We start from the raw sequence: 20,158 nt of genomic DNA, 5'->3' as shown, positions 1-20,158 counted from the left end.
CCAGGAACCCATATCTTTATCATCATTCAAATTTTCGACAATAATGAAACATTAAATTCATCAGTCTACCATTTGATATTACCAATATACAACTAAAAGTGTTTATATTCTTATGGAATATTGCACCATACAAAGTATTTATAAGTGTATATCAGCTGGACTCTAAAAACATCATGTGAGCAAGACTAGGCAGGCTTTAAATATTTCAGTTTTGTAGGAAGAAGTAGTGGGACCAAAGAAAAAATGAAAATGAAAACAGAAAATGGTTGTAAACTGCATTGATGAGGCTAATTTATGATGCTGTGATAATAAAGCATTGTGACTAAAATCACCATAGGTGAGTACGGAGTTCATATCAGCTCCTTGTTACAGCCTATTATTCAGAGAAGTCAAGGAAAGAGTTCAAGTAGGATATTGAAGCAAATGTCATCAAGCAATGCTGCTTTCTGACTTGCATGCAGACTCATGCTTGGCTAGCTGTCATATACACCCCAAATCCAACTGTCTAGGGAATGGTGCCACCCATGGTAGAATGGGTTCCTGGCCAGTCTTATATGGGAAATGCATAAATTGAGTCTCAGGTGACTCTGGGGTTTGTACTTTGATAGTTAAATCTAACTAGGACAACCTGTGAAAAGAGAGTGAGTATAAAACGTAAAAAAAATGTATGGAATGTTAGGGCTAGGGAGAAACTGGAAGGGACTCTCCCTTTGATGACTATGAAGAAGTCACTGAATTTTCAGCTCCACCAGTAAAAGTAAATTTGTTTGTTCTTCTTGGTTGGAAATGTTGGGCCCTTGTTAGGAAAGCTAACATCTGGAGATCAGACAAACCTAATCAGTTAGTAATGTGTAAATAAATCAGTTGCGTCAGAGCAGAAGATCTGAAACATAATCCTAGAGTTGCAAGGGCCTACATCAAAGTGGTCACTGCAAGGGGCCAGACCTGGGAAAAGACTTTTACTGCATGTTCTCAAACTCATACCTCTCACCGCTGACACAGAAACTAGAACAACAAAACAAAATAAAACAAAACAAAACAAAAAAACAAAAACCTCTTTAATGTGACTAAGGCAACCTTTATAAAGAAACTGTAACATCGGGTTCCTATACAAGAAGTAGAATAATTCTGTCCGTCATAGTAGAATAGTTGCTGACAGTTGGATCTGGGGCTGAGAGAAAAAAAAATCAACAGTTACCATAATAACTAACTTATTTAGAAGTCACCATTAATCTCTTACACTGCAAAGATTGATGTTTGGCAGCAATATTTAATTGAGAGTTATTGAGTAAAATGCCTGTGGCTCCTTAGTTTCTGCCATTGTATCTACCGGTTTCACAGACATCTTGTGCTATTGTTTGAAATAGCCAGTGTTAGAATCTAGTTGCCATGTGCTGTCTTTGTTATTTATGGTATGTTACAGGATTCCTGTCTGTGTCCTGACACTGCTTTAGGCCTCAAAATAACACACAGAGCGTCTATTATTTACTATGCTGTTGAACAATGTCAAGGGTGTATCATGGGCTAGTTCTGGCTTAAGTGCTAACCCATGACTAATAATATATTTTTCTATAAGTTCTTCTCTTACCAAGAAAGTCAGGCTTTTGTGTCCTCTAATCCTGGGATAACATGGTAACTCTCCACTATTTGCTACATTTCCCTGAATCCTCCTTTACTACTAGTTACACCTACCTTGCTTCCCTATTGGTTAAAAGTGCTTTATTTATCACACAATTGGACAAACATATACACAGAAGGACTTCGACCATCAAGCGTAAATTTGAGCACCCAATTGTATTAACTTATGGCAAATGCTCTCCCTTAGCCACCCAAAATAAAATATTCATTTGGTGCTCATTGTCATGTCAAACTATACATTTCTGCATTTGACCTCTCTCTTGCCATATTTTATTGTTGTTACTGTTCATGGACTCTCATATATATACCAAGACTTTCAGAGTTGCCATGATTCTACACAATCTCAAGCCAAATCTATTTTTTGTCGTTTTTGTTTCAAATGAGATGATAAAGTATATCTGAACAACTGCACATTGGGTATATTGCCCTCAGTGCAAACATTTCAGGATGTCACAGTATGAGGTTGCTATGGAATCATAGTCCATTTTCACTTTTTTATAAATTACCAACCATAGCTCCTAGAGAGATGGCTTGTGGGATCAGAACACAGTCTTCTCTTCCAGAGGAACCAGATTCTTTTTTCTGTAACTACATATGGTGGTTCACCATCACATTTAATTCCAGTTCCAAGGGATCTGATACTTGATTCTTACCTCTATATATAACCACATGTATATGCTACAAATGCATTTACTTAAAAATATGAAGTGGTAATAAATTTCAAGAAATAAGTCTTTAAATAAAACTCATTACCAGGAATGGTGGCACATAACTTTAATCACAACAGTCTGGACATAAAATCAGGTAGATTTCTGTGAATTCAAGGTCAGCCTGATCTGCAGAGTAACTTTCAGTACATCCAGGAATGCACAGAGAAACTCTGTCTGGAAAACCCAAAATAAATAAATGAAATCAAGCTTATCTATACACTGAGTTAGAGTTACACATCTAATGTCTCTCTAATAAACCTGAGAGACTCTTCAATTGGACAAGTTTGATTTCATTTAACACTTTGTAATGCAAGAATTTAACTTTTGCACTAACTGGATGGCTGAGGTTTATTTACTGCCTTGGAAAATTGAGTAAGTGTTGCTTCATCCTTTGTAGTCCCAGATATTCTCTAGTATCTCTTATCATCATGATCTCATTCCCACCCCCCTCTTCTCTTCCTCTTCACCTCAATGTTTTATTGAAGTTTTTGAACTGTTTTTACTTGAAAAGCAAGCATTTCTAATTCAATACAATTATTGTTGATGTCACAGTGGTGATTATAGCTGTATTACAATTCAATACATTAAAGTACTTAAATGATTTCTACATAAATCTTTTAAATATTTGCCACAATGAAAAATGGATTTACAAGAGGGTGAACTACTTTTATGTTAGTTACTGTTATTCGTAGTATTCGACATCTCAGAGAGTAGAAACTCTGGTTTTAGTACATTTAAGGGGGTTTAATTTTAGGAGACCTAATTACCATTCCTGAAATTAATAAGTCAAAATTCTTGGCCCTGGCAAGCTACTAAGGCATGTTTGTCCATCCAGCTATAGTAAGCCCATTGAAGAAAGTAATAATACTATAAAGATGAAAACAGATTCATTCAATGTGTCTGCATTGGGAAGAGACACATGTAAGTCCAGTGGCCAAAACCCAATTCTCTGGTTCATCATTCAATATCCTGAAATAGGGTTTAGGTTTAAGTAGAGAACCGTAGATACTCATAACTCAGCAATATGAGTGTATAAGTGGCCCAGACTACCATCGTATAGGCTCTAATATCTCCTGCAAGAGGTCTGAGAAGTTGGAAGAATTGTGAGAAATCTCTTTTTAGATAACAAACAATCCTCTGACTACACCACACTTTACTCTTTTGTTTTTGCCAATTCCCTGGAATGCCTTGTTTCAATTGTCTTAGATTCTTCATACTGGAAGTCCAAATACATAATGGAAGCATTAGAAAGGGACCCCTTATGATCCATTATTTAAATCCCCAGAAACTTTGTTGTATGAAATAAAATTGATATTATGTAAATGTTTGTTAAACTGATACTTTACAAATGATAGAAAATGTATTTTTGAAAACAATATGCTTTTCTACCCAGAGTCAATGAAACCTGAAGTAGAAAAGAAGTCATCAGGAAAAAGGCAGACACATCTGTGAATTAGAATGGAGGAGAGGAAAACAGTTAGTGTCACGGGCAGAGCCAGAATCTCATGGATGAGTGCAATAGCATTTAGGAAAAGAAGTAGTAACACTGATTGACCTGGTACTACAGTTGATTAATGTTGTACCAAGGCAGAGATTTTAAGGAGTGAAATCAAAGCAACTGCAAGCAGAGTGACACTGATAAATTGCCACAATTAGCCTTTCTGATAACCTAAAGCAACAAGCACAGCATGATCAAATTTAGAACACAGAAGTTACAACAGGTGAGAGACACAGGCTTCAAGGAAGGATAGACAGTTCAGCTTAACTAAAATTTCTCCTGTGTATCCTAACAAGGGCAACATGCACATTTTGCTAGGAAGAAAAATAGAAAATCTGTTTAAACTTTACACTAGCTATGTAATATATAATTCTCTACACTTTGCTTTAACTAACTTGACTAGTTGTGTAGTTATACAAAGGCACAACTCCACAGACAGCAGCACAGACACAATATGTATTGTTTTTGGAAAACATGTAATGATTTAACTGAGCAAGGATTAAAAGACATGGAAATTATAGAAATTATAGGGATTTAAGATGTTGGAGAAGCCCTCACCCAGGAATCTGGTGAAGCCTCTCTCCAATAGCTAAGCAAGAATTAAGCATAATAAACAACAGCTTAATACCTTTCTCCCTTCCTAAGAATGAATTTAAAATGATCTAAGAATCTCACCAGAATCCAAATTTACAGAGAAACAACATGCACTAAAATCCTTGCATAACACAAATGGCTCATGATATCACCCTACTGAAATTATATTACATGTAATACATAGACAAAATTATGATTCTATCCATGACATACCTGGATCCACCTTACTTATCTAATTTATCAGAATACATGAAAAAGAAAAAATAAAATATATTCACAACATTTTGCTGTTTGCACCTAGGATTTGATTTATTTTATGCATATGTGCTATTCCTACATGTATGTATCTGTACCACATGAATTCAGTGGCCTTGGAAGGTAAAAGGAGTCAGAATCTCTAGTACTGGTGTTATAGATGATATGAAGCTACTGTTAGTATGTTGTGACCTGAACACAACTGATCTTACTCTCTGAGATTTCCCTCCAGACCCAAAGATTTATTTCTTTTGTAGGCATATGCATTTGCACCTGCTTGTCGATATGTGCACCATGTGCATGCAAGTGCTATGGTGGCCAGAAGAGAATATAATATCTCTCTGGAACTGAAATTACAGACAATTGTGAGGTGCCTGATGTGGGTACTGGATAGTAAACCCAGGTACACTACTAGGCCAGCAATGGCCCTTAATTACTCTATGAACAATCCATCCCCTAATCCTAATGTATAAATGAAAATCCATACCAACATCTAGTTCCCTCAGGTTTATTTCTTCCTTCCTTTCTTCTCCCCCCCTCTCTCTCTTGTTCTTTATGGTTTTTGATACAAGCTTTCTCTGTGAAGTTTTTTAGACTACGATGGCTTGAAAGTCGCAGAGATCTGCCTGCTCTGCCTCCCGAGTGTTGGGATTAATTCTGAACAATTAAAAGGAACATAAAACTTCCTTCCATCAGTATACACATAACATCAACTTATTGGAGCAACAAAAACAAGCATTTTTAATGTTCTCAATCTTAGTAATTGTCTTTTGGAGGTAATGAATTACTTTAAGATGAATGATTTTAAAAAGAACCAATGTGTTTAAATAATTTCACTGGGGCCACTGTGTGTGAGTTTTAATCTTGTAACAAGATAATGAATTATAAAATGGATTTACTTGAATGGCATTTTTATTGAGACCCAAATATACCAAGTATTTTGCCCCTACATAATAATTAATGCCTGACAAAACTTGGATTTCAACTTGAGGTATCTATTTTTCATTTTGGAACCCTTTACCACCAAACATCTTTCCATTCAGTTACCCATTTAGATAAAGGCAGACATGTTTATATACACGAATGGATATAAATATGGATTCAGTTGTTGATATATATGTATATGCTTAAATGCCACTAGCTCTTTTAAATATAGAATAAAGTGTGATTATAATATATTTCTATTTTAAAATGTGCTCTTTTGTTTTTATATCTTTGTAAGCTTTTTTCTTTCAGTATCTTGCATCAATAACTAGGTTTCTTCTTGTGTTTTCTTGAGCTATTTTCTGTATGAGGATAATTGCTTTTTGTGCCATGAACAAGTAACACTGCCCTGAAATTACTGTAAAGATCCAAGGGACAGATTTATAGTCAGAAGCCTTAAGTGTTAAAACACACATGGGAGTTCAACTGAGATTGGACATAAAAGCCCTATGAGATGGACATATTTTATCAGTTTTCTTTGCTTTACTTTCCTGCTTATTTTTAACAAATGGCAGGGGATTCTATGAGTTTTATCCCAAAGAAACTTCAAAAATATTGCAAAAGAGAGTAATATTTTTTGCATTGTATTTTCACTGTTAAATTGAAATGAAAACACATGCTGAAATTTCCAAGGGTATCATACACACAGATAACACAAAGATTGCATAATTAGGTGTGAGTAATTTTACACTAATGGATGAATACTTTATATATAAGAATGGTATTTTTCTTGGAGTTATGTTACAGGAGAATTAAAGAAGATGCAGCACAAAAGTCAGATTAATTCTCAGTTGCAGGCGACATAATAATTTTCAGTTAGGTCAGATATGCTTGGCATTAGAAGATTGGCCCATACTTTTATATGAAAGAAGGAAATCAGTCTGTGCAGTAATTTAATGATTGCTGAGAGAGGAAGAATCAGTGTTCTAGGAGAGCCCTTTTCCAATTCCAAGTAGTCAGCCCTAAACACATACACATCCAAGTAACACATTATGGACTTAGAAAGCTGTATTTCTATATACATGAATAATATATGTAATATATATAGCATAATGTATATATTATATAGAGATTATATATAATATATATCAGATATATAATTGCATAAATATATATATATAATATATCCATGTTTGTCTGTGATGAATGTGGTGTAATATGTGTGTGTGTGTGTTTGTGTGTGTGTGTATTTTCACTTGCTAGAATAACTACAAATGAAAAACTATGTATAGACAAAGAAACATAGAATGGTATTAGTGAGAGAGGAGGAACATACTGTCTCACATTGTATGAGAAGAATTAGTGAAGGACTGACATTTCAGGAAGCCTGAATTATAGAGTGTCAAGGAGTTCTGTTGAAGTGGAGAAGGAGAAGAGAAGGTTAGATGAAATAGTATTATACAACAAGGCCAATGACTTGCAGCAACACCGACAGAGGATAGTTGGAGGTGAGCATGAAGAGGTGAATGTCCTGAAGATAAAAATGAGTAAGGAATTATAAATACTTCTGGGTGTGCAGTCAAAGTACTGCAGGGGAACTAAAATAGGATAGTTAAAGTAGCAAATTTTCTTAACTATTTTCAAGGATAGGACCTGATAATAAATGCTACATGCTGCTTTAAAATGAAAGTGCAGAAATTCTAGTTAAATGAAATTTGGGGTGACAGAATTTCAAATATTATCATTTATGGTATCAGACATGTGAACAGAAGCACAGAATTTGTCTTTGCTTTAATTTTTGTTTTATAAAGTTTTATTTAAATTAGTAACAATCTTGCTTTTTAAGAACTGGGATTTTAATTCTTCTTGATTGCCAGTAGTCATTCTCAACCTGAAACCTCTTTGCTTACCACACCTGTGGATATGAATCAGTATTAGTTGTTACAACAAGGGAATGAGGATTTACTAGTCTTCTAGTCAAAAAACCTATCTATTGAATTTCTGTGTACTTGGTAATAATCCTACCAACTAATCCATCAAACAAAGCTTGTGATTGCAGGTGCTTTATGGGAATGATATTTATTAAAATTCACTATGTAGTATCTGCAATATAACACCTTGAAGTGCCTACAGTATATATAAACTGAACAATCATTATATTTAAGAAGTAAGATGTTTAAATTTTATATTACATGATAGTCTAACAGGCATTTGGTAAATTCATTAGTGGATGTGAACATATTTGAGGTAACTCTAAACAAGAGGGTATCTTTCTGAATTATTTTATTGTAGAAATTAAAATTAAATTCCTGGACTATTATGCTTTTTCAGGATGAAGAGGAACTATCTGGCAAGCTAGATCACCTGAATTGCATGACTAGAATTCACATAGTTGAAGGAAAAGACGAACTCCCACAAATTGTTGTCTGACCTCCACATGTGCACCATGGCACATGTATGTCTTCCCCTATCACAAACACAGAAAAGGAACAAAAAATATCCTTAAATTTTCTGACTGCATTTCTGACTGTCATGACATATCATGCTATAATATATGATGATAAAGACCATGTCAATTAAATTGTCCCTGTGCAGCACACACACAAACACACACACACACACACACACACACACACACACACACACACACACAGACTCACACACACACACACACCATTAAGGATAACCCAAACCTTCAAATGTACACCAGGGGACTAGTGGGTCAGATGATGGGACCAGGTAAAACAGGTCCTGCATTCAGGCCTGCATTCCAGTGCCTGGGGGTTGCCTGGGGAATGCCACAGAGCTTCCCATCCCGGCTAGAGCCAAGCAACCCAGATCCGAGGTCTTCTCTTCCACCAATGAGACCAGGGGACCAGGTCAGAGACTACGCCTTCAGATTCCTAGGCTTCTTCTCCACCCACGGAACCAGAACTCGATTGAGGAATAGAAGAACTACCAGAGCATTGGAATTGCTTGCACCCACCATAAGGGAACTCTGGTCGCCTAACCACCAGAACAGTAAGGGGCTCTTTCTGAACCCACTAGAATAAGAGATGGGAAATAGACAAAACAAAAACTCACTCAGCAGTAGAAAAACAAATATGACAATGCTGGATTCTAGAGACTCCACACCAGCAAGACTACAACATGCCAATGCAAATCAAGCAGATGAGAAGGACTTACCAAACAGCAGATGGTGAACATGCAAATTACCAAAATCAGAAAGGAAAAGGGTGACATAACAATGGATTCTGAGGAAATTCAGAGAATCATTAGGTCATACTTTGAAAACCTATACTCTATAAAATTAAAAATTTAAAGGAAATGGAGCACATCCTCAATAGCTATGACTTGCCACAATTGAATCAAGAAGAGATAAACAATTTAAATAGACCTATAACCACTATGGAAATAGAAGCAGTCACTAAAGTCTCCCAACCAAAAATAAGCTCATGTCCAGATTGCCTCAGTGCAGATTTCTACCAGAAATTTAAAGAACAGCTTAATGCAATTCTTCTCAATATATTCCTTGCAATAGAAGCAGAAGTGTCTTTGCCAAACTCTTTCTACGAGGCTTCAATAACCTTGATCCCCAAGCCACACAAAGACACAACTAAGAAAGAGAACTTCAGACCAATATCCCTCATGGACATTGATGCAAAACTACTCAGTAAAATACTGGCAAATCGGATCCAAGAACACATCAAAACAATCATTCACAACGAACAAGTAGGTTTCATCCCAGGGATGCAGGGATGGTTCAACATAGGAAAATCCATCAACGTAATCCACAGTATAAACAAGCTGAAAAACAAAAATCACATGATCATCTCACTAGATGCATAAAAAGCCTTTGACACAATACAACAGCCCTTCATGATAAAGGTCTTGGATAGTTCTGGGAAAACAGGAACATGCCTATACATAATAAAAGCTATATGCAGCACACCAAGAGCCAACATCAAACTAAATGTACAGATACTCAACGCAATTCCTCTAAAATCAGGAACAAGACAAGGCTGTGCATTCTGTCCATACCTTTTCAACATTGTACTTGAAGTTCTAGCCAGAGACATAGGACAACAAAGGAGATCAAGTGCATTCAAATTGGAAAGGAAGAGGTCAAAATTTCACTATTTGCAGATGATATGATAGTTTACATAAGTGCTCCAAAAAACTCTACCAAGGAACTCCTACAGCTGATAAATACTTTCAGCAAAGTGGCAGGATACAAGATCAACTCAAGAAAATCAGTACCTTTACTATATACAGATGATAAAAGGGCTGAGAAGTGATCAAAGAAACATCACCCTTTACAATTGCCACAAACAACATAAAATACCTTGGGGTAATGATAACCAAGCAAGGGAAAGACCTGTATCTCAAGAACTTTGCATCTTTAAAGAAAGAAATTTAAAAGCCATCAAAAATGGAAAGATCTCCCATGATCATTGATAGGTAGGATCAATGTAGTAAAAATTGGAATCCTGCCATAAGCAATCTACAGATTCAATGCAATCCCCATTAAAATCCCAGCACAATTCTTCACAGACCTTGAAAGAACAATTATCAATTTTGTATGGAAAAACAAAAGACCCAGGATAGCTAAACAACCCTGTTCAACAAGGCAACGTCCGGAGGCATCACCATCCCTGACCTCAAGCTCTATTACAGAGCTATAGTCCTGAAAACAGCTTGGCATTGGCACAAAAATAGACAGGTAGACCAATGGAATCCAATTGAACACCCTGATATTAACCCATTTATGTATGATCATCTGATCTTCGACAAAGAAGCTAAAAATATACAATGGAAAAAAGCATCTTTAACAAATAGTTCTTGCATAACTGGATGCTGACATGTAGAAGAATGCAGATAGATCCATGTCTGTCGCTATGCACAAAGCTTAACACCAAATGGATCAAAGACCTAAACATAAATCCAGCCACACTGAACCTCTTAGAAGAGAAAGTGGGTGGTACCCTTGAACGAATTGGTACAGGAGATGGCTTCCTGAACATAATACCAGTAGCACAGACAATGAGATCAACAATTAATAAATGGGACCCCCTGAAACTGAGAAGCTACTGAAAGGCAAAGGACACAGTCAGAAAGACAAGAAGGAAGCCACAGAATGGGAAAAGTTATTCACTAAGCCCACATCTGACAGTGGGCTGATCTCCAAATTTTACAAAGAACACAAGAAGCTAGTCTCCAAAACTCCAGGTATCCAATTGAAAAGTGGGCTACGGCACTAAATAGACAATTCTCAATAGATGAGTCTAAAATGTCTGAAAGGCACTTGAGAAAGTGCTTAAAATCCTCAGCCATCCAGGAAATGTAAATCAAAACAACTCTGAGATACAATTATACTCCTGTCAGAATCGCTAAAATCAAAAACACCAACAACAATTTATGCTGGAGAGGTTGTGGTGAAAGGGGAATTCTCCTCCACTGCTGGTGGAAGTGCCAACTTGAACAGCCACTTTGGAAATCAGTATGGAGATTCCTCAGAAAAATGAGAATAAACCTAGCACAAGACTCAGCAACTCCACTCATAGGCGTACATCCAAATGATGCCCATTCATACAACCAGGATATCTGTTCCACTATGTTCATAGCAGCATTATTTGTAATAACCAAAAATTGGAAGCAACCAAATGCCCTTCAACCGAAGAGTGGATAAAGAAAACCTGGTACATTTACACAATGGAGGACTATTCAGCAGAACAAAAAAAAAACAATGTAATCCTGAAATGTGCAGGCAAATGGATGGCACTAGAAGAAAACATCCTGAGTAAGATAACCCAGGCACTAAAAGAGAAACATGTCATGTACTCGCACATATATGGATTTTAGACATAGATCTGGGGAGTGCCAGCCTAAAATCCCATGGCCAGAGAGTCTGGTAAAGAGAATCTTCATTCAGTGGCTGATGGAAGAAGAGGCAGACTCCCTCAGCTAAGCACTGAGCTGAACTCAAGAAATCTAGTGACAGAGAGGGAGGACTGATGACCAAAGAGGTTAAGACTGAGCTAGTTTAAACCCCCAGAAACAGCTGACCTGACAAGGGTTAGCTCTTGAATCCCAGACTGATGCCTGGGAATCCAGCATGGGACGGATCAATACCCCCTGAATGTGGGTGTCAGTGAGCAGGCCTAGGTATTCTATTGAGTCTTGGGCAGTAGATCAGTATTTATCCCGAGTATACAAATGGACTTAGGGCTCCCATCCAACAAGGAGAGATCCAATCTCAGCCTGGACTCTTGGGGGACGGTCTAGGCCCAGCCTTGGATGACATGACAGGCTATGGACACCCCCACGGAGGTCCTCACACTCCCTGGTGAAATGAGAGTGAGAGAATTTTGGGGGGTTTGTGGGAGGGCAAGGGAGGAGTGGAGGGACAGGGAGTGGGACCTGGGATTGACATGTTAAGCAACCTTGTTTGTAAGTTAAATTTAATTTTAAAAAGAAAAGAAAAGAATGAGCCAAATCTTCAAATGTAGTGATGAAATTAGATCTGCACTAGTCAACTGGTATACTGGTTTCCAAACACAGAATTAATGAAATGTGGATGTTCACAAAATGTCAACTGCTATGGAGAAAAGATATATTAGGAAAACATGGATAGTCTTATATTTTGAAAGAAATTAATAGAATGAGCCTCTGAAAACAAAAGGAGATTTCAGAAAACGTTTTGAAGAAAATGAGTCCTTGAGACATGTCCATACTGAGAAACAGTAAATTCCTGGTAAAATCAGTTACAATGGGACAACAGGTGGTTATTATTATCAGTGATGCCGAAAAACATTAATTTTGTCTATGAAGTAGTATCTCACATTCAGAAGGCAAAAGAGGAAAATTGAAAGTATACAAGGCTTGGCTTCTTAAAGTCTTGATACCATCAATTTTGGTAAGAATTTGTACAAACTTTTTGATGAAATTTTGGATTTGAAATGGTTTCGCATTCTACTTCAGCAGTAATATTCTTTACTGTCCATGACAGTGTGAAGGTTAATTTAAAAAATTAAGAGCAATCCTTTATCTCCGAGAATCACTACAACATGGTGGTAGCCTATATATACTTCTTTATTCCCAGGAAAACAGCAACGACCACACCACTGACATAATAGTCTTGGATAGGTGTAATCAATAAAGCAAAGTAGAATATTATTTCCTCAAAAAACAAAGAAAATAAAGGAATCTGTTGCACCAATAGCAATGTGTTTAAATGTTCTTTTAAGTTGTAAAGAAACACTTCTAGTAATCTTATTAAAGAAAGGTAAATTTTTTTGGCCTAAAAAAGTTCCAAGGGGTAAATCTGTGAGAATACATGGATTTGTGCTAGATGGTTCTCATAATATGATACATGAAGAAGGCATACTCCAAAAAATGATGGTATTATAATTATTGTGAAGGAGACTTACTATAAACACAGCAGAGACAAAATATTGGTGACTAAAATAAATGCTGTTTTTATGTTAATAATTGTTTCTTATCAAAATGAAATATTTTACCTATACTTGTAGCAACAGTTCTTATAAGAGTCATTTCTTGTTATATTTACACAATTCATAATTAGCATTCCTAAACTTATACTGTTCTCCAACCAATTGAAGTTTTTCATAAATGATTATAATTCACACACACACATCTATAGAGTCCAAGCTGTACTTTCCTGATGATATTCTAGAGTATAGTCTGTTGAATGCCATGTTTCAAGAGAAGCACATAGAAATCTTTCTGAGGGAGCAAGAAGATTGAGTTCTGGGAAGAAAAGAGAAGAGCAAGTAGAGTTACTATAATAGAGGGAGCCATTATAGGTTTAAAGAGAAATCTAGAATTAGGGAAATGTCCAGAGATCTACAAGGATGACCCCAATTAACAAGCTAAGCAATAGTGGAGAGGCTACCTTAAAGCCCTTCCTCAATATGGAAATCGATGACTACCTTATATGCCTTCCTAGAGCCTTCATCCAGTAGCTGATGAAAGTACTAGCAGACACCCACAGCTAAACACTCAGCAGAACCACAATAATCAAGTTACAGAGGGAGAAGTGATGACCAAAGGGGTCAAGACCAGGCTGGAGAAACCCTGAGAAAGAGCTGATCTGAACAAGGGAAAGCTGATGTATCCCAGACTGATAGCTGGGAAACCAGCATAGTACTGATCCAGACACCCTGAATGAGCATTTCAATTAGGAGGCCTGGGCAATGGATGGGTAGTGAATCAGTATTAATCCCTATTATACAAATGGACTTTAAAGCCCCTTCCACATAGAGGGAGACTCTCTTAACTTAGACACTTGGGGGAGGGTCTAGTCCCTTCTCCACATGACATGATAGACTTTGAAGATCAACCAATGAAGGTCTCACCTCCCTGGGGAGTAGAAAGGGGATGGGACAGGGAGCCCCTTGGGGGCAGGGGAGGAGGGGAGGGAGAGGGAACTTGGATTGACATGTAAAACAAGATTGTTTCTAATTTAAATGAAAAAATAAGTTGCGAAGAAGGAGACAATTAAGGAATAATAATAAAAAAAGAAAAAAATCAAAACAAGCAAATCAGAATGGGAAAAAAACAAGAGAAGAAAAAATCCATAAAAAAAGAAAAAAAATCTCTCTGGGCCCTAAGTAGCTGTCACATATTGCCATTGCCATGGAAAATGACTTGATTACAAAAAAATTATCAAGTTGAATAGATTTAATATGCTCAATTGTCACTTTTTCTCTTGAAATAACAGCTGATATGAACAGGGGTGAGCTCTTGGACCCCAGACCAACAGGTGGGAGGCAAGCATGAGACTGATCCGGACCCTGCCCCCCCTAAATGAGAGTGTCAGTGAGGAGGCCTGGGCAACCTATTGGGTCCTGAGCAGCGGATCAGTGTTTATCCCTGGAATACAAACAGACATCGTGTTTCCATAGCACAAAGAGGGATGCTCTCTCAGCCTGGACTCTTAGGGGAGTGCCTGGACCCTACCTTGAGTGAAATGACAGACTCTAGATATCCCCTATATGGTAGGAATTGGCAATAGGGTGGGAGGCTGGGGTGGATGATGAGGGGGTGTGGGAGGAGGGGAGAGAGAGGGAACTGGGATTGACATGTAAAATAAGCTATTTAAAACTAAAATAATAAAAAATAAATTAAAAAAAGATTTATTTATGCAGCTGGGCGTTGGTGGCACACGCCTTTAATCCTAGCACTTTTGAGGCTAAGAAAAAAATAACAGGGTTAATATTTGGAAGACATGACTTGAAAAAGAAACATGAAGTTTGCTGTCACATAAAAAATCAGTAACGACTCTATTAAATGTTTTTCACCCGAGTTGCCATATCTAAACTTTATTTTTCTGTTGTCTATATACAGATGTGGATTCACAAAGTAAAAATAAATAGAAAAGAAAATGCAATAATTTGGGCTTCAGTTCACAATCACTGCAAATTTTCACTCACTTCCCTTTTGATCCAATTCTTCTCAATAACAGTGCCCTTGATTACACAAAGGAAACATTTGAGGCAATGTATCATCCACTGTACAGAAAGGTGAAACTTCAGACTGAACAGAATGGAGGTATCAGCTGACATATTCCTTTTCAGAACAAGATCTTCCTTTAATACGTAGAAATGGGATAGAACACATCTATTAGAGAAATACAATTACAGTTTTGTGATTTTGGGGAAGACAATTTCGTGTATTCTTGTTTCTTAATAGCTCCAGGCTTTCATTAACATATAGTGTGAATTATAGATTTGGCCACAACATTGGTAATTGATTTTTCTTTTGTTTAAGTCCCTAAGCCAAACACTTCTGATGAGTGAAAATACTTCTGAGAAACAAAGGCCAAAACAGCATTTTGTGGATTTTTGAGGATGGGGAAGCAGGTCTCTTTAACAGAATCTGTTACATAAGCACATTCTTTTTAGTTAGAATCTTGGGTGAATCATAAGATTCTTGCCAGAATGAAAGCAGGCTCCAAGAAGCAAGTACGAAGGAGCCAGGTTTGTGGCGGATTGTTAAGTAGGAGATTATTTAGAAGTATCAGGGCCTTCCTCCCCAGTAATTCTAATGACATTGGGCCCTCTCTTAGCCTCTGTCAATGTGTTAATCCCCACTAATCTTCTCTCTGATGATTTTTCAGAATTGCCAGAGTACTTTAAGCTGAGGTGTGCCTAGCAAGGCAAGATCGGCAATCGACCCAAGTGACAGATTTCAACATGTAAAACTCTATGTACAGGAGGAAGGCGAGCCATGGCGCCGTCTAGGTTCCGGAAAGATTTCAACTCAATACATCGGACGCCTGCAGAGCGTTTGCCTGCTTGTTCATTCAAAATCAAATGGCTCACTGATAATGCAGTGCAAAATACATCCTGATGTGACATATAGAAAACTAAAAAGCCATTTAATTACTTGGACCGGACCTAACAACCATACAGTGGCAATACGTTTCTGAGAACCAGATGGTTGTCAAGAACTGTCGAGTTCTAGGTAAAGATCCAAGTGCACAAATCACACAAGAACTTACAGATGACTTACATGTTTTACAAGAACTGCCCCAGATCCAGAATCTGTGTGAGAAGCAAGCCTGTGGAAACAGCACACTGGAACACATCGCCCAATTATTTAATTTTGTTGAGGAATCGCCAAGCTACAAGGAAAGGCTGGCTCTTCTTTTGGAAAATGAAGATTACATTAAAAAATTGCTACAGGTCTTCCACATTTGTGAAGATCAACAGAATATGGAAGGTTTACATTTCCTATATTCCATTATTAGAGGAATATTATTTCTCAACAATATGCGTTTGTATGAGATCGTGTTTGCCGATGAATGCATCATGGATGTCTTAGGCTGCCTTGAGTATGACCCTGTTTTGGATCAGCCGTATCAGCACAGGGAATTCTTGACTGAAAATGCAAACTTCAAGGAAGTTATGCCAATAACATGCTCCAAACTCAGGCAAACAATAGATCAGACCTACAGAATTCAATATATTCATGATATTCTATTTCCTATTCTGTCCAAGTTTCAGGAGCATCGTCTTTCTTCTCTTACTACTTTTATCTTTTACAACAAAATCGAAATAGTTACCATGCTGCAGGATGACAAAATGCTGATGTGTGAAGTATTTGCTCAGTTAAAAGATAATATTCTAGGCCATGAGAGACGGCATGAGTTCCGACTTTTTTTCAAGGAATTCTGTGAATTTGCTAAGATATTAAATTCTCTAAAGAAAGGCATATTGAAAACAGCTATAAAGCTTGGACTCATCGAGGCACTGAAACTTTCAGTACAAACACAAGCCTACCAAACAAAACAAGCTGCTGTAGATATATTTTCTCATCTAGTAGAATGTAACCCACAGGTCATCCGAGTTTATGCAATGGAAGAAGCACAGGCCAGCGAAAACAATGATGATCTTATCATCAATATAATGATCAAGCAAATCATCTGCGATCCAGATCCTGAATCTTCATATGTTTTAAGTTTGACGGCAGTTCTTCGTGCAATTCTTGATCCTGGAAGCATGCACGTAACAGTGAATGGATCTGAAAAAAGCAAATTCATAAATTTCTTCTGCATGCATTGCCTGGATATCTTGGCATCAACAATTTTATCCATCACAGGACAAAGCGATAGTGACGATAACAGGGCAAACATCTCTCACGATAACTACCAAAATGCACAATTACTTGTTTTAGAATTACTCAGCTTATGTGTAAAACACAATACAAATGACATTGGAAATTATATTGTGGACAACAACTTGCTCAGCAGAGTCCTGGTGCTACTGAGTTCAAAGCACAAATTTCTGGTTTTGTGTGCCATCAGGTTTATTAGACAAAGGATTGCGCTTAACGATGACATGTATAATCTTTATATAATGAGGAAAAATCTTTTTGAACCTGTTATAAATGCTTTTTTTACATAATGGGACATGAAGCAACATGCTAAACTCAGCTATTAGGGAACTGTTTGAATTTATAAGAGAGGGAAATATCAAGTGTCTTATTGCAAATATTGCAAAAGAGTTTTTTATGGCTTTTAAATCAGTTGGGTATGTTCAGGCATTTAAAGGTTTGAAAGTTAATTTTGAAGAAGAGAAGGAAGCTGAAAGACAATTGAGCAGGAATTTTCCTAATATAATATACCAGATAATAAACTGCAGAGATATGAAAGCAATGGAAGTAAAACTCAAGGAAAAAATGTGTCCCAGAGAAAGAACTGAAGCTATGTTCCCAATGGGAAGTGATTTAGCATATCGATATGATGTGATTAGTAGAGTTAAAGCTACATGTGAAAATGAAGTAGAACAGTCAGAAAGAAAAGCATCTGAATTCCTTGACTGTTCTTCATCTCCTTCTGATGCTTCTGATAATAGAGTGAGCCACACTGCAGTAGCCTGGTTCCTTCAGTGGACTACCCATATGATGGCGATGATGAGAACTACCATGAAGACCATCAAGACATTGATGAAGGGGAAGAACTTCCTTAAAAAGACCTAAACTTGGTTCATAAAATCAAGTGAAGCCCTCAGCTTTTCATTAAAATACAATTCTATAAATATCACAAACTAAAACATCTAAATAAAAGATCTTTCGCTAATGGACTTTTAAATACAGCATTATAAGCAGTAGGTATGATGATTAAAAGGCCTCAAATTTTTATGAAGAATATCCTCCATAACATAGACGCATAGCAAAAAAATACCCACCCCTGTGTGATAAATTCTCATCAAGAACATCTTATTTGTGCAGCATGGTTTGGGAGGAGGATACAATCTGATAAAATAATACAATTCTCATTCTGGCCTTTACATTACAGCCAACTATGAAAGTTTTATTGCAAAGCCTGCTTTCAAAACAGAGTGTAGCAATGCATTTTTTCATAAATTGAAGTTTTTGAAAGAACCGTTTGTATGTGTAGAAGAAAAAGTCAATATTGCAGTAAAAATAACATGAAATAGTTCAACTTTTATGAAGATTTAGTAAAGCCTCAGTATTATGAATAACAGGAGGGAAGCATAATTCAGAACAATTAAATGCATACATTCATGAATAAAATGATAAGCTGGATCCTGAATGAGCTGTTGTTAATGTACTTTCTAGATGAGAAATATCAAATATCAGTATCAATACAGTCCTTTTCACAATGTGTATTCTCTATGTCCTCATGAAACGAAAAAGGATGCACCAAATGTGCGATTGTTAAAGTTACTTCTTCATTCAGTAATGAAGCTTTGTACTTTTCCCCATAGTTGTAGACATATAGCAGGGTTATACATATTTCTTTCTGGTTTCGGAAATAAAAGAACTAACAAAACTAACTTAATATAGAAAGTTTTAATTTGTGTTTAGGTTTTAGGGAATACATTTCATCCCAGTGTGGAAAGGTAGAGGAGTAGCCCAATCAATATTGGGAGGAATCTAAAGCAACATGACACATTGCACCCACAATCAATAAGCAGCTAGATAAATTCTGATGCTTACCTCTGTTTCTCCTTTTATTTAGTCCACGACATCAGCCCATGGTACAGTGTCACACAAATGTCTTTCATATTCAATAATTCCAGTCTTTAAAAACTACTTCGTAAGTATGCCAAGAAATTTGTCTCCTCAATATAGATTCTGTTAATTATTACTTATTGATCCCTTGCCTATTTAGCACCCAAGCATCTAACTTTTAAGTCATAATCTTCCACATCTCTTCCCCAAATGTACATGCCATTTCATGTTGTAAAATTCCTTCAGTCTCACGCACACACAGGCCTGGGACCGCCTGCCCCGGGAACTGAAGAGAAAATAGAACACTGCCCAGGCCCACTAAAACTGAGCAGGTGAAGGTGACTCAGGGAGGCCTGCTCTGAGCACCAAGGCGAAAACACGGGTGGGGCAATTGTGCAGTATTATGATGAGCAAAATTATGGTGCTGTCATATGGTTCAAGTTCTGTGCATAGACCCATCTGAAGAGGTGAGGACTGGGAGGCATGTGCTGAGGTGCTGAGGTGGGTGGCAAAATTGGCACCCTGGACCAAGGTGACTTTGTGATCTTGGGCTGCTGCCAAGGCACATGCCTGGGTCCATGGTATCTGCAGTCTGTGTAGATGTCCATGCCTCCTGATAACACTGGAGGCTGAAATGATAGGGCTGCATAGAATTGGCTGTGCCCCTCACTAGCTGCAACATTAGGGAGAACGGCCCTGCTCCTTACTGGCTATAGCACTTGGGAGTGCAAACCTTGCACGTCTCCTGGGGAGCACAGTAGAGCTGACCCTGCTGGTGGGCATGAGTGTGGAAGAGCTGGCCTCAGTTCTTATCTGTCTGTGATGCATATTAGATGACATATTAGAATAACGTTTAGCAAGTGTGCTGGGTTACATACAGTTAAATTTCTAAACATAGTTTTCAGAGAATAATAACTATTGCCAAAATTTTCTCTACCAAGAATGATGTTGTGAAACTTCTCTGAAATTTTCTAAGTTTAACTCTTTCCTTTCAAAAAAATTTTGAAGATTTTAAATGAAAATTATTGTCATTTGT

The 20,158-nt window shown here is 37.2% G+C and overlaps 1 pseudogene; it reads left to right on the top strand.

Moving 5' to 3' along the window:
• LOC121139930 overlaps positions 1–18,123 on the top strand; it is an 82,709-nt pseudogene extending 64,586 nt beyond the window's left edge.
• Positions 18,124–20,158: the final 2,035 nt, after the last annotated feature.

The sequence above is a fragment of the Mesocricetus auratus genome, unplaced genomic scaffold (genome assembly GCF_017639785.1).
Source record: "Mesocricetus auratus isolate SY011 unplaced genomic scaffold, BCM_Maur_2.0 Super-Scaffold_100003, whole genome shotgun sequence".
Classification (NCBI taxonomy): Eukaryota; Metazoa; Chordata; class Mammalia; order Rodentia; family Cricetidae; genus Mesocricetus; species Mesocricetus auratus.
This window is presented reverse-complemented; position numbering and strand designations above follow the sequence as displayed.